Consider the following 13109-nt stretch of genomic DNA (forward strand, 5'->3'; position numbering starts at 1 on the left):
ATGTTGTCCCTCCACTCCCTCTTTAAATCTTTGCTCTGCCACCTCCTGCTTATACCCTCCAGTTTTGGGCTCACCTACCCTTGGCTATTCACCTTCCTTGTGGTCTGCATGGTTTTACAAACCTTTTATAAGGTCATCCGTTGCCTCCTATGTCCAAGACAAATATTGAGGGCAATATTACAAATAGCTCCAATTCATTCACTCGGTCCTTTGTCCAACGTATGGAACAAAGCACTCGCTAATGACAGCAAGTGTGCCAAATGCCGCTTTCCCCTCCCTGTCCACCTGTGATGTCACTTCCCAGGAACAATGTAACTGCAGCCCTTGGTCTCTCTCTGTCCGACAACACTGCCCAGGGCCCTACCCTAGTTTGCCGAAACAAAATCCAACACCTGAATTCAACTCCATCTTTCATTCCTTAGCCCATTGGCCCTGTTGATCACGATCCCCTTTGATAACTGTATTTACTGCACAGGAGACCACAAATTTTGGTATCCACAAACATAACAACAGTGACTCCTATATTTTCACCCAAATCGTCTATGTAGTTGATGCACAACAGTGGCCCCAGCACCAATCCTTACAGCACACTGCTGGTCAGAGGCCTCCAGTCTGAACAACAACCCTCTGCCTCCTCCTATCAAACCCATTGTGTATCCAGTTGGCTAGCTCTTGCTGATCCCATGTGATCTAACCTTACTAACCAGTGTACCCTGCTCAACCCTGTCAAAGGCCTTGCTGAAATCAGAAACAATGTCTATTGCTCTGCCTTCATCTATCTATCTTGGTCACATATTCAACAAAATCAGTCAAGTTTGTGAGATATGTTTTCCCACGCACAAAGCCACTCTAACTGTTTGTAATCAATCCTTGTCTTTCCAAATGCATGTAAATCCTACGTCTCAGAATGATTTCTGTCTGCTCAGTCTGCAGTTCCTTGGCTTCCCCTTGCAGTCTTTCTTAAATAAGGCCACAGCATTATTTTCATCATCATGTAGTCATACAGCACGGAATTTAACTGTTCGGTTGATGCCGATCATAATCTTAAACTAACCTTGTCCCTCCTGCCTGTTCCTGGATCACATCCCTTCAAACCTTTCCTATTCCTGTACTAATATTTTAAGCATTGTAATTGTACACACATTCACCCCTTCTTTGGAAATTTCATTCCACACACAAAACACACTCTGTAACAGTTTGCTCCTCATGTTTTCTGATTTTAAATCTCTCCCTTCTAACCTTAAGAAATGTAGCCCCTCATCCTAAAATGACCTGCTATTTGGATAAGACAAGTCACATTAACTCTATCTATACCCCTTCTTATTTTGTAGACTTCTATACGGTCACCTCTCAACCTCCATGCTCAAGTGAAAAATGTCCCAGACTGTACAACTTTCCTTTATAACTGAAACCTTCTATACCCATCACCATCCCGGTAAATGTGATCTGAACCCTCTCCAGCTTAATATCCTTCCTATAACTGGGCAGAGTATTCCAGAACAGGCCTTACCAATGTCCTGTACAATCCACACATGACTTCCCAAACTCCTAAACTCGAATGACTGAGCAATGAAGGCAAGTACCATTTATAACCATCCTGTCTCTCCTTGTGGCAAACTTCAAAGAACTACGTACCTGAACCCCAAGGGGCTCTCTGCCTTTATTCCTGATGAAGGGCTTTTGCCCGAAACGTCGATTTTGCCTGTCCTCGGATGCTGCCTGAATTGCTGTGCTCTTCCAGCACCACTGATCCAACACTACTGAAGACCCTACCATTAATTGTGAAAGCTCGACCCTTGTTTGTTGTAACCTAAATGCATTACCTCGCATTTACCCGAATTGAACTCCATCTGCAGTTTTTCAGCCATTCACGCATTTCATCAAGATCCCTTTGTAATCTCAGAAAACCTCCATCACTGCCCAGAATGCCACAAATATCACTGCTCAGGCCCCTACAATTTCTTCCCCAGCTTCCCACAATGTTCTGAGATACACTTGATCAGGTCCTGGGGATTTATCTACTTCTATGTTTTAAAACTTTCAACACCGCCTCTTCTATAATGTGGACTCATTTCAAGACATGGAGTCATCGAGATGTACAACACGGAAACTCACCCTTTGGTCCAAGTCCACCGTGACGTTTTTCATCCCATTTGCCAGAACTTTGCCAATATCCCTCTAAAATCCTCCTATTTATATACACATCCAGATGCCTGCTAAATATATTTCTGTCAGCCTCCACTGTTTCTTCTGGCAGCTTATATCATACATATACCAACCTCTACAGGAACCAGCTGTCCCTTTGGTCCCTTCTAAATCTTTTCCTCTCACCTTAAAGCTATGTCTTGTAGGTTTGGACTCACCCCCACCCCCCCACGACTGGAGAAAAGTCCTTATCTATTGACCCTATCCATGCTCATCATGATTTTAAGAAACCTTTATAAAATAACTCCTCAGCATCCCATGTTAAAGTGAAAATAATCCCAGTCTATTCAGCTTTTCTCTGTAGCGCAAACCTGCCAATCCTGGCAACATCCTTATTCATTTCTTCTGAACCTTTTCAAGTTCCACAACATCCTTCCGATGGCATTGAGACCAGAATTGCACACAATATTCCAATAGTGGTCTGGCCAAACAATGTTTAGTTCCCTGAGCGCCCCAGACCTTATCCACAGTAAGCTCCAAAGTGAAATATTTGTTTAGGATTTTATAGTTTCACACATCGTTGGATTTGTTGATCATAAAGAATACTGGTTTTGTCCCGAGCTCTTCTTTTGCTCTTAATACACTTGTAGAATATCTTTGGATTCTCCTTAACTTTATCTGTCAAAGTTATTTCATGTCCCCTTTCTGCATTCCTGATTTCCATCCAAGAAGTATTCCTACAGCCCCTATGCTCCTCAGGGATTCCCTTGATCCAGCTGGCTATACCTGACATGTGCCCCCTTTTCTTTGACTAGAGTCTCAGTAGACTGCCAGTGTTTCCGAAAGCTGCCAGCATTGAGCTGCACACTAACAGGAACATGCTGGTGCTGAACGGTCCTTTTATCTCACATTTAAAATATTCCCAATTGCCAGAATTCCCTTTACTTGCAAATAGACTCTCTAATCAACTTTTTAAAAAGGTTCATGTCTAATACAATCGAGATTTGTCTTGCCACATTTTATAACTTTAACTTTTGGACCAGGCCTGTCTTTCAGCAAAGCTATTTTCAAACTAATAGAATTGCAGTCACTTTGCCAAAGTGCTCCCTCACTAACACCTCAGTCCTATTCCCTACCTTGTTTCGCTCCTTTCTCCAGTTGGGCCATTTACATATTGACTGAGACCTTGTCAAAGGCCTTACTGAACACCATGATAACCACATCATTTGCACTGCTCACATAAATATTTTTAGATAACTTTTCAAAAAAACTCAATTGAATTCATCAGACAGGGTTTTCCTTTACAAAATCTGTCCTGAATCTATTCCTTCCTTTTCAATGTTGATACATCTTGTCCCTCAGAATTGTTCCCAATTTTTACCTAATATCCCTGTGGCCAGTAAAGTATTAAATAGATCCACCAGGGCCCCAGCAATCACCTCCCTTACCTCCCACTGCAGCCTGCGATACATTTCATTGGGCACTGGGGATTTCTCCCCCTTTATGTCTGTGAAAGCATTTAATACCTCCTTATTGATCTTAACATGTTCTCGAGTCTCACATCCCGACTGAAATCCCTGGCTACAGTATCTTTCTCCTGTGTGAATACAGATGGGAAGCATACATTGAAGACGTCAGCTACTTCCTCTGGCTCCATGCGCAGATCGTCCCTTTGGTTTCCAACAGGCCGCACTCTTTAGCTGGGAATCTTCTTACTCTGACTCTCGTCATAAAATAACTTGTAGCTTTTCCTTACTAGTGTCTGCCAAGGAGGTTTCATGGCCATTGAGTGCCCCTCATTTTTAAGGACCCCCTTGCACTCTCTATAGTTGTTGAAGGGCTTCATCTGGTTTTATTGCACTGTATTTTCTTTACCAAACTCACAATATCACTTGATTAGTATTCGCTGAACTTGGTGCCTTTGTCATTCACTGTTCATGGTACACGCTGGCCCTGAATTCTCACTGTATCACTTGAAAATACTCCCTTTTTCCAATTGTAGGCTCGACTGCAAATAGTTCCTCTGAGTCTATATTTTTCAAATCCTGTCTAATGCTAGTAATAATGATCAGTGATAGTGATAATGAAATGATAAGTGGCATTCCCCAAATTTAGACACACAACTTCTGCATGATCCTTAGCTCTTTCCATCATGACTTCAAAATGTATAGAATTATGGTCATTATCCCCAAACATTACCTTATCCTTATCTCTGTCAAAATGTCCAGTCCCTACAGCCCACCCTGTCTCTTTAATATCCTCCAGCCCTTACCAATCGCCCCATCTGTGTACCTTCCTCAAGCCTTTCCATCATATGATATCACTGCAAACTTCTCCAGACCCCACAGCACTCCTCCATCCTATCCTAAAGCACCTCACTCCCATGAACCTTCTACCATCCCTATAAACCTCCTTATCTGTATAAATCCCTCCAGCTCCCACAGTCTTTCCTGCCCATCCTCCCTTTGTGTAAATTATAAATCACGTGACCATTCCCCAGATCTGTAACCTCTGCCAATCTCTGCAATCTTATCTATCTCTGTGACCTCCTCCCATCACTACTAGCCTTCTTAACTCTGTAACCTCCTGCAGTCACTAAAATCATCCGTGAATGTGTACCATCCTATTGATGACTGTCACCTCTTCCAGTCCGAACAACTCTTTCTGCCGGTAACCGTGGCCAGTCTGAAGAGTCCTTGCTAACTCTGCAACCCTCAGTACTGATAACTTCATCCAGTCTCGATAACCGAGAAGAGAGGAATGAGAAGGCTCCAAACCTCTGTTAACAAGACATGACATCGATACAGATCTGGAGGGGGAATGCAGTACAGGCCCACCCCACGCACAATCCCCACCCCTACTTTAAGTTCTGTTGTACTAAAACTTGCTACACTCCAACACTGCACCTATGGCATGTCTTGTGGACCGGTGTCTTCAATAATTTTTAACTCCGATAACAGTTCGTATCTCTGTAACCTCCTCCTATCCCAACAGTCACTCCACGTATTTGAAACGTACTGCATTCCAGATTACTATCCCTATCGCTGTAACTTGCTTCAGTGTCTACAACATGCCTTATCTCGGTTGTCTCCAGTTATTGGAGGAGGAGACTGAGTCATGCAGCACGAAAATAGTTCCTTCGATCCAACTAGTCCATGTTGACCAGAGTCCCTGACCGAGTCGCATTTTCCTGCATTTGACCCAAATCCCTTCAAACCTTCTCCTCTCCATGTTTCTGCCCAAATCTTTTTTACATGTTGTTATTGTACTTTTCTCTACCACCTGCACCATCCTCTGTGTGAAAAATGTTCTCCTCCAATCCCTTTTAAGTCTTTCCCCTCTCACCTTATGTTTATTCCCTCTAGAACATAGAACATGGCGGCACAGTACCGGCCCTTCGGCTCTCGATGTTGTGCCAACCTGTGGAAACAATGTGAAGCCCAAGTAGCCAACACTATTCCATTCTCATCCATGTGACTATCCAATGACCGTTTAAATTCCCTTAAGGTTAGCAGATCGACTCCTGTTGCACGCAGTTTGTTCCATGCCCCTACTACTCTGAGTAAAGAAACTATCTCTGACATCTGTCATATATATCTTTCACCCCTCAATTTAAAGCTATCCCCCCTCAGATCACCATCTGAGGAAAAAGGCTCTCACTGTCCAATCCATTTCACTTTCTGATTATCTTAATGTCTCAAATAATTCATCTCAAACGTCTTCTCTCGAACAAAAACAGCTTCAAGTTCCTCATATCACATTCCCTCCATACCAGGTAACATCCTTGTAAATCTCCACTGAACCCTTTCCAAATCTTACACATCGTTCCTCTAATGGGGTGACCTATCTGCTCTGTAATTTCCTGGCCTATCCCTGCTGCCCTTCTTGAACAAAGGAACCACATTTGCTATCCTCCAGTTATTCGGCATTTCATCCGTGGTCAGCAATGTATTAAATATATCCACCAGAGCCCCAGCAATCTCCTCCCTTACCTCCCAAAGCAGATTGAGATACATTTCATTCAGAGGGAAGAGAGACCTGGAGCCTTCAAGAAATCCTGCAGCGAAATAGCACCTCTCACAGTGAACAGAGCAGAGACCATTTCAGCGATCGATCTTTGGTATGGAGGACATGACAGATACAGAGTTGAAGGGTGAACACAGAGTGTGATGGTCCCAGGCTCAATCCCCACTCTCTTGTTTACTTTCATCTCTGCTGTATTGAGCCTTCCTATCTTAATATAGGAAGTTGACAGTTATCAATCCAGGCCTGTGCTGTCTTAGTGAGGATCAGAACAACAGAGGGGAAAGCAGGCCTCCCCCAAGGAGATGGTTTTGAATCCTGGGATCTTTCTGTTCTATATTTCCCCCTATCACGCTGACTTCTGTCATGGGGTGGAGTCATTCATTAAGGAAACATACCTTTCGGTCCAACTCATCTGTGCCAGGATCTTGAATGCTTGTAATTCCCAGAAAAGTTCTTATTTCTGTAACCTTAACCCTGCCCACAATCCCACTATTAATTTGATCCCTACTCCAATACTGATGATTCTTCCTATTTGTAAATTGCTCCAGTCTTGATAACATGCCGAATCTCAATAATCTCATCCTGCACTCAGTACAATCATCATTATTTCTGTAGTTTTTCAAAATAACTACAGTTCACCCTGTCACTGTAAAATCCTTTTCAGACCCTTTTCCAGTCGCAACAATCCTGTGACCTGTGTACTGCCAACACTGTGTGTAAATAGTTCTGTGGCCAGAGGATGATCAATATTGTGTTGAATAATCCTCTGGCCTGATACTGGTCAATACTGTCTGTGAATAATCCTGTGGCCTGAGAAAGGTCAATAGTATGCGGGAATAATCCAGTGGCCTGAAGATGTTCAATACTGTGTGTGAATAATCCTCTGGCCTGCGGATGGTAAATACAGTGTGTGAAAAATATTGTTGCCTGAGAATGGTCAATACAGTGTGTGAATAATCCTGTGGCCAGAGGATGGTCTTCACTGTGTGTGAATAATCCTATGGCCTGACGATGGTCAATACTGTGTGTGAACAATCCCATGGCTTGAGGATAATCAATACTGTGTGAGAATAATCATGTGCCCTGTGAATGGTCAAGACAGTGTGTTCGTTAATCCTGTGTCCGTATGCTGGTCAATACTGTGTGTGAATAATCCTGTGGCCTGAGAATCGTCAATACTGTGTGGGAATAATCCTGTGACCTGTAAATGGTCAAGATAGTGTGTTCGTTAATCCTGTTGCCGTATGCTGGTCAATACTGTGTGGGAATAATCCTGCTGGCTGAGAATATTGAATATTGTGTGTGAATACTCCTGTGGCCTGAGGTTGGTCAATACAGTGTGTGAATGATACTGTGGCCTGAGCATGATCAATACTGTGTGTGATAATCCTCTGGCCTGTGGTTGGGCAATACAGTGTGCGAATGATCCTGTGGCCTAAGGATTGTCAATACTGTGTGTGAACACTCCTCTGGCCTGAGGATCGTCAATACTGTGTGGGAGTAATCCTGTGGCCTGAAGTTGGTCAATACTATGTGTGAATCATTCTGTGGCCTGAGTGTGGTCATATTTTGTGTGTGAAAAATCCTGTGGACTGAGGACGGTCAATATTGTGTGTGAATAATCCTTTGGACAGTGAATGGTCAATACCACGTGTGCATAATCCTCTGGCCTCTGAATCGTCAGTACTGTGCGTGAGTAACCCTGTCAACTGAGGATGGTCAGTACTGTGTTTGAATAATCCTGAGGCCTGTGAATGGTCAATGCTGTGTATGAGTAATGCTGTGGACTGTCAATGGTCAATACTGTGTGTGAAGAATCCTATGGTTTTAGGATGGTCCATACTGTGTGTGAGTAATCCTGTGGACTGAGGATGGTCAATCTAGTGTGTGAATATTCCTGTGCACTGTGAATGCTCAATACTGTGTGTGAATAATCCTGTGGCCTGACGTTGGTCAATTCAGTGTGTGTATAAGTCTATGTACTGAGAATGATCAATACTGCGTGTGATTAATCCTGTGGCCTGAGGATGGTCTGTACTGTGCATGATTAATCACAGGGATACAGGGTTAACGGAAGGGTCTTAGTGAGGTGGAGGAACAGAGGGATCTTGGGGTCTATGTTCATAGATCTTTGAAAGTTGCCACTCAGATGGATAGAGCTTGTAAGAAGGCCTATGGTGTATTAGCGCTCATTAGCAGAGGGATTGAATTCAAGAGTCGTGAAGTGATGTTGCAACTGTACAGGACTTTGGTTAGGCCACATTTGGAGTAGTGTGTGCAGTTCTGGTCGCCTCACTTTAGGAAAGATGTGGAAGCTTTGGAGAGGGTGCAGAGAAGATTTACCAGGATGTTGCCTGGAATGGAGAATAGGTCGTACGAGGATAGGTTGAGAGTGCTAGGCCTTTTCTCGTTGGAACGGCGAAGGATGAGGGGTGACTTGATAGAGGTTTATAAGATGATCAGAGGAATAGATAGAGTAGACAGTCAGAAACTTTTTCCCCGGGTGCAACAGAATGTTACAAGGGGACATAAATTTAAGGTGAAGGGTGGAAGGTATAGGGGAGATGTCAGGGGTGAGTTCTTTACCCAGAGAGTGGTGGGGGCATGGAATGCAGTGCCTGTGGGAGTGGTAGAGTCAGAATCTTTGGTGACCTTTAAGCGGCAATTGGATAGGTACATGGATGGGTGCTTAAGCTAGGACAAATGTTCGGCACAACATCGTGGGCCGAAGGGCCTGTTCTGTGCTGTATTGTTCTATGTTCTATGTTCTAATCGTGTGGACTGAGAATGATCAATACTGTGTTTGAATAATCCTGTAGCTAGAGAATGATCAATACAGTGTGGGCTTTATCCTTTGGCCTGAGAATGGTGAAAAGCGTGTGTAATTAATCCTGTTGCCTGTAGTTGGTCAATATTCTGTGTGAACGATCCTGTGGCCTGTGTCTGTTCAATGCAATATGTGAATAATCCTGTGGACTGAGGATGGTCAATACTGTGTGTGAATAATACTGTAGTTTTCAGATGGTCAATACTGTGTATGAGTAATCCTGTGAACTGAGGATGGTCAATATTGTGTGTGAATAATCCTTTGGAATGTGAATGGTCAATACAGTGTGTCAATAATCCTGTGGCCCATGAGTCGTCAATACTGTGTGTGAATAATCCTTTGTCTAAAGATGGGCAATCTTTGAGGAGAAAGTGAGGTCTGCAGATGCTGGAGATCAGAGCTGAAAATGTGTTGCTGGAAAAGCGCAGCAGGCCAGGCAGCATCCAGGGAACAGGAGAATCGACGTTTCGGGCATAAGATTCCTGAAGAAGGGCTTATGCCCGAAACGTTGATTCCCCAGATGCTGTCTGACCTAAAGATGGGCAATACTGTGTGTGAATAATCCTGTGGCCGTATGCTGGTCAATACTGTGTGTGAGTAATCCCGTGGACTGAGGATGGTCGGTAGAGTATGTGAATAATTCTGTGCACTGTGGATGCTCAATAGGTCATGTGAATAATCCCGAGGCTTGAACATGGTCAATATTGTGTGGGAATAATCCTGTGGCCTGAGGTTGGTCAATACAGTTTGTGTATAATCCTGTGGGTTAGGATGATCAATACGGTGTGTGGTTAATCCTGTGGATTGAGAATGATCAACACTGTGATTGAGTAATCCTGTGGAATGAGGGTGGTCAGTATTGTGAGAATAATCCTTTGGAATGTGAATGGTCAATACTGCGTGTGAATAATCCTGTGCACTGTGAATGCTGAATACTGTGTGAGATTAACCATTTGTCTAAGGATTGTCAATACTGTGTGTGAATGATAATGTGGCCCGTGGATGGTAAATGCAGTGTGTTAATAATCTGTGGCCTGTGGATGGTCAATTCTGTGTGGGAGTAATCCTGTAGCCTGAAGATGATCAATGATGTGTGTGAAAACTCGTGTGGACTGTGAACGGTCAATACTGTGTGAGAGTAATCCTGTGGACAGAGGATTGTCAATACTCTGTGTGAATAATCCTGTGGCCTGCAAATTGTCAACACAGTGTGTGAATAACCCTTAGCCAAAGAATGGTCAATACTGTGTGTGAATAATCCTTTGAATTGTGAATGGCAAATACACTGTATGAATAATCCTGCGGCCTGAGGATGGTAAATACTGTGTCTGAATAGTCCTTTGCCGAAGGATGGGCAATACTGTGTGTGAATAATAATATGGCCTGTGGATGTTCAATACTGTGTGATAATAAACTTGTGGGCTGTGGATGGTTAATACTATGTGTTAATAATCTCTGGCCTGTGCATGGTCAATACTGATTGCAAATAATACTGTGGCCTGTGGATGGACAATACTGTGTGTGAATAATCCTGTGGTTTGAGAATGGTCAATACTGGGTGTGAATAATTCTGTGACCTGTGAATCATCAATACTGTGTGTGAATAACCTTTGTCCAAGGATGGTCAATACTGTGTGTGAATAACCCTGTGGCCTGAGGATGGTCAATGCTGGGTGTGAATAATCCTGTGAATAACCTTTGCCAGAGAATGGTCAATACTGTGTGGAAACAATCCTGTGACCTGTAAATGATCAAGACAAAGTGTTCATTAATCCTGTGCCGTGTGCTAGTCAATACTGTGTGTGAATATTGCTGTGCCCTGTGAATGATCAATACTGTGTGTGAATATTGCTGTGCCCTGTGAATGATCAATACTGTGTGTGTTAAATATCCTGCTGCCTGAGGGTGTTCAATACAGCGAGTGAATAATCCTGTGGCCTGAGAATGGTCAATACTGTGTGGGAATAACCGTTGGGCCGAAGGATAGTCAATACTATGTGTGTTAAATATCCTGCTGCCCGAGGGTGTTCAATACAGTGAGTGAATAATCCTGTGGCCTGAGAATGGTCCATACTCTGTGGGAATAATCCTGTAGCCTGAGGATGGTCAATACAGTGAGTGAATAATCCTGTGGCCTGAGAATGGTCCATACTCTGTGGGAATAATCCTGTAGCCTGAGGATGGTCAATACAGTGTGTGAATAATCCTGTGGCCTGAGAATGGTCATTCATGTATGGGAATAATCCTGTGGCCTGAGAATGATCAATGCTGTGTGGGAATAATCCTGTGGACTGAGAATGGTCAATACCTTGTGTGAATAATCCTGTGGCCTGAGTGTGGTCATATTCTGTGTGGGGAAAATCCTATTGACTGAGGACGGTCAATACTGTGTGTGAACGATCCTGTGGCCTGTGTCTGTTCAATGCAGTGTGTGAATAATCCTGTGGCCTGAGGATGGTCAATACTGTGTGTGAATAATACTGTAGTTTTCAGATGGTCAATACTGTGTATGAGTAATCCAGTGAACTGAGGATGGTCAATATTGTGTATGAATAATCCTTTGGAATGTGAATGGTCAATACAGTGTGTCAATAATCCTGTGGCCCATGAGTCATCAATACTGTGTGTGAATAATCCTTTGTCTAAAGATGGTCAATACTGTGTGTAAATAATCCTGTGGCCTGTGAATGGTCAAGACTCTGTGGGAATCATCCTGTGGCCTGAGGTTGGTCAATACGGTGTGTGAAAACTTATGTTGCCTGAGGATGGTCAATACTGTGTGTGAATAGTCCTCTGGCCTGAGAATGGTCAATACTATGTGTGAAAAATGCTGTGGACTGTGAATGGTCAATACTGTGTGTGAGTAATCCTGTGGACGGAGAATGGTCAATACCATGTGTGAATTAACCTGTGGCCTGAGAATTGTGAATACAGTGTGTGAATAATCCTGTGCATTGTGAATGCTCAATAAAGTGTGTGAATAATCCTATGGCCCGTGAATCGTAAATACTGTGTGTGAATAACCCTTGGCCTAAGGATGGTCAATACTGTGTGTGAATAATTCTTTGGACTGTGAGTGGTCAATACACTGTGTGAATAATGCTGTGGCCTATGAATCATCAATATTGTGTGTGAATAATCCTGTGGCTTGAGGATTGTCAATACTGTGTGTGAATAATCCATGGCCTGAGGATGGTCAATACTATGTGTAAATAATCCTGTTCCTTGAGGATGGTCAATACTGTTCCTCACAAGTTAAGCTTTTCATCCCTGGAACCTTTCCTGTGAACCTCACCTGTACCCACTTCAAACCAATATAGCATTACTATAAAAAAAAGTTCAAGTATGAGAAAAAAACTAGCATTGAATATAAAAATAGAAAGTGAATTCTTCTATAAGTATATTAAAAGGAAATTAATGATGACAGAGAGCATTAGTCCCTGAGAGGATGGGACCAGGGAACTAATAATGGAAAATAAGGAAATAAACTTTGAACTGGTATTTTATATCTAACTTCACAGGAAAAGATTAAATAAAATCCTGAGAAACAGTAGAAAAATAGGGACAAATGGAAGGTAGGAACTTAAAATAATCACTCCTAATAGAGAAAATGTGTAGAAAACAAAATTAAGACTAAAAAGTGCCAAGCCCCCTGGATCTGATGGCCTGCACCCAAGGATCCAAAGGCTGCAAAAATGATCGATGTATTTCCTGTAGTTTTCCCAAGCTTCTGAGATTACGGAAAGTTCCCAGCTGATCTATAAGTGCAAATAGAATGCAACTATTCAAGAAAAGAGGAAGACAAAAATCAGGAAACTGTAGGGCAAATGATCTAACATCTGTCATTGGAAAAAAGGGAATTGTAGCAAGGAAATTCCAAAATCATAATACAAACCAACATGGTCAACATGGTTTTGTGAAAGGAAATGTATGTTTGAGAAATGTATCAGTGTTCTTTGAAGATGTAACAATCACGATGGATAAACAGATAGAGTGGGTGTACTGTATTTGCACTTCCAAAGGTAATTGACAAAGTGGCACATCAGGTCACTGCAGAAGGCTCATGATGTTGATGCTAATAAATTGGCACACATAGAAGATTACAGGAAAC

The 13109-nt window shown here is 42.8% G+C and overlaps 1 long non-coding RNA gene across 3 annotated transcripts in view; it reads left to right on the top strand.

The window, feature by feature from the left end:
• LOC148149539 (uncharacterized) overlaps positions 1 to 13109 on the top strand; it is a 48848-nt gene that overhangs the window by 12551 nt on the left and 23188 nt on the right. The gene's annotated exons all lie outside the window — the stretch shown is intronic.

Source organism: Chiloscyllium plagiosum, unplaced genomic scaffold, assembly GCF_037043375.1.
Source record: "Chiloscyllium plagiosum isolate Xiang-an unplaced genomic scaffold, Cpla_swu_hap1 HiC_scaffold_7, whole genome shotgun sequence".
Classification (NCBI taxonomy): Eukaryota; Metazoa; Chordata; class Chondrichthyes; order Orectolobiformes; family Hemiscylliidae; genus Chiloscyllium; species Chiloscyllium plagiosum.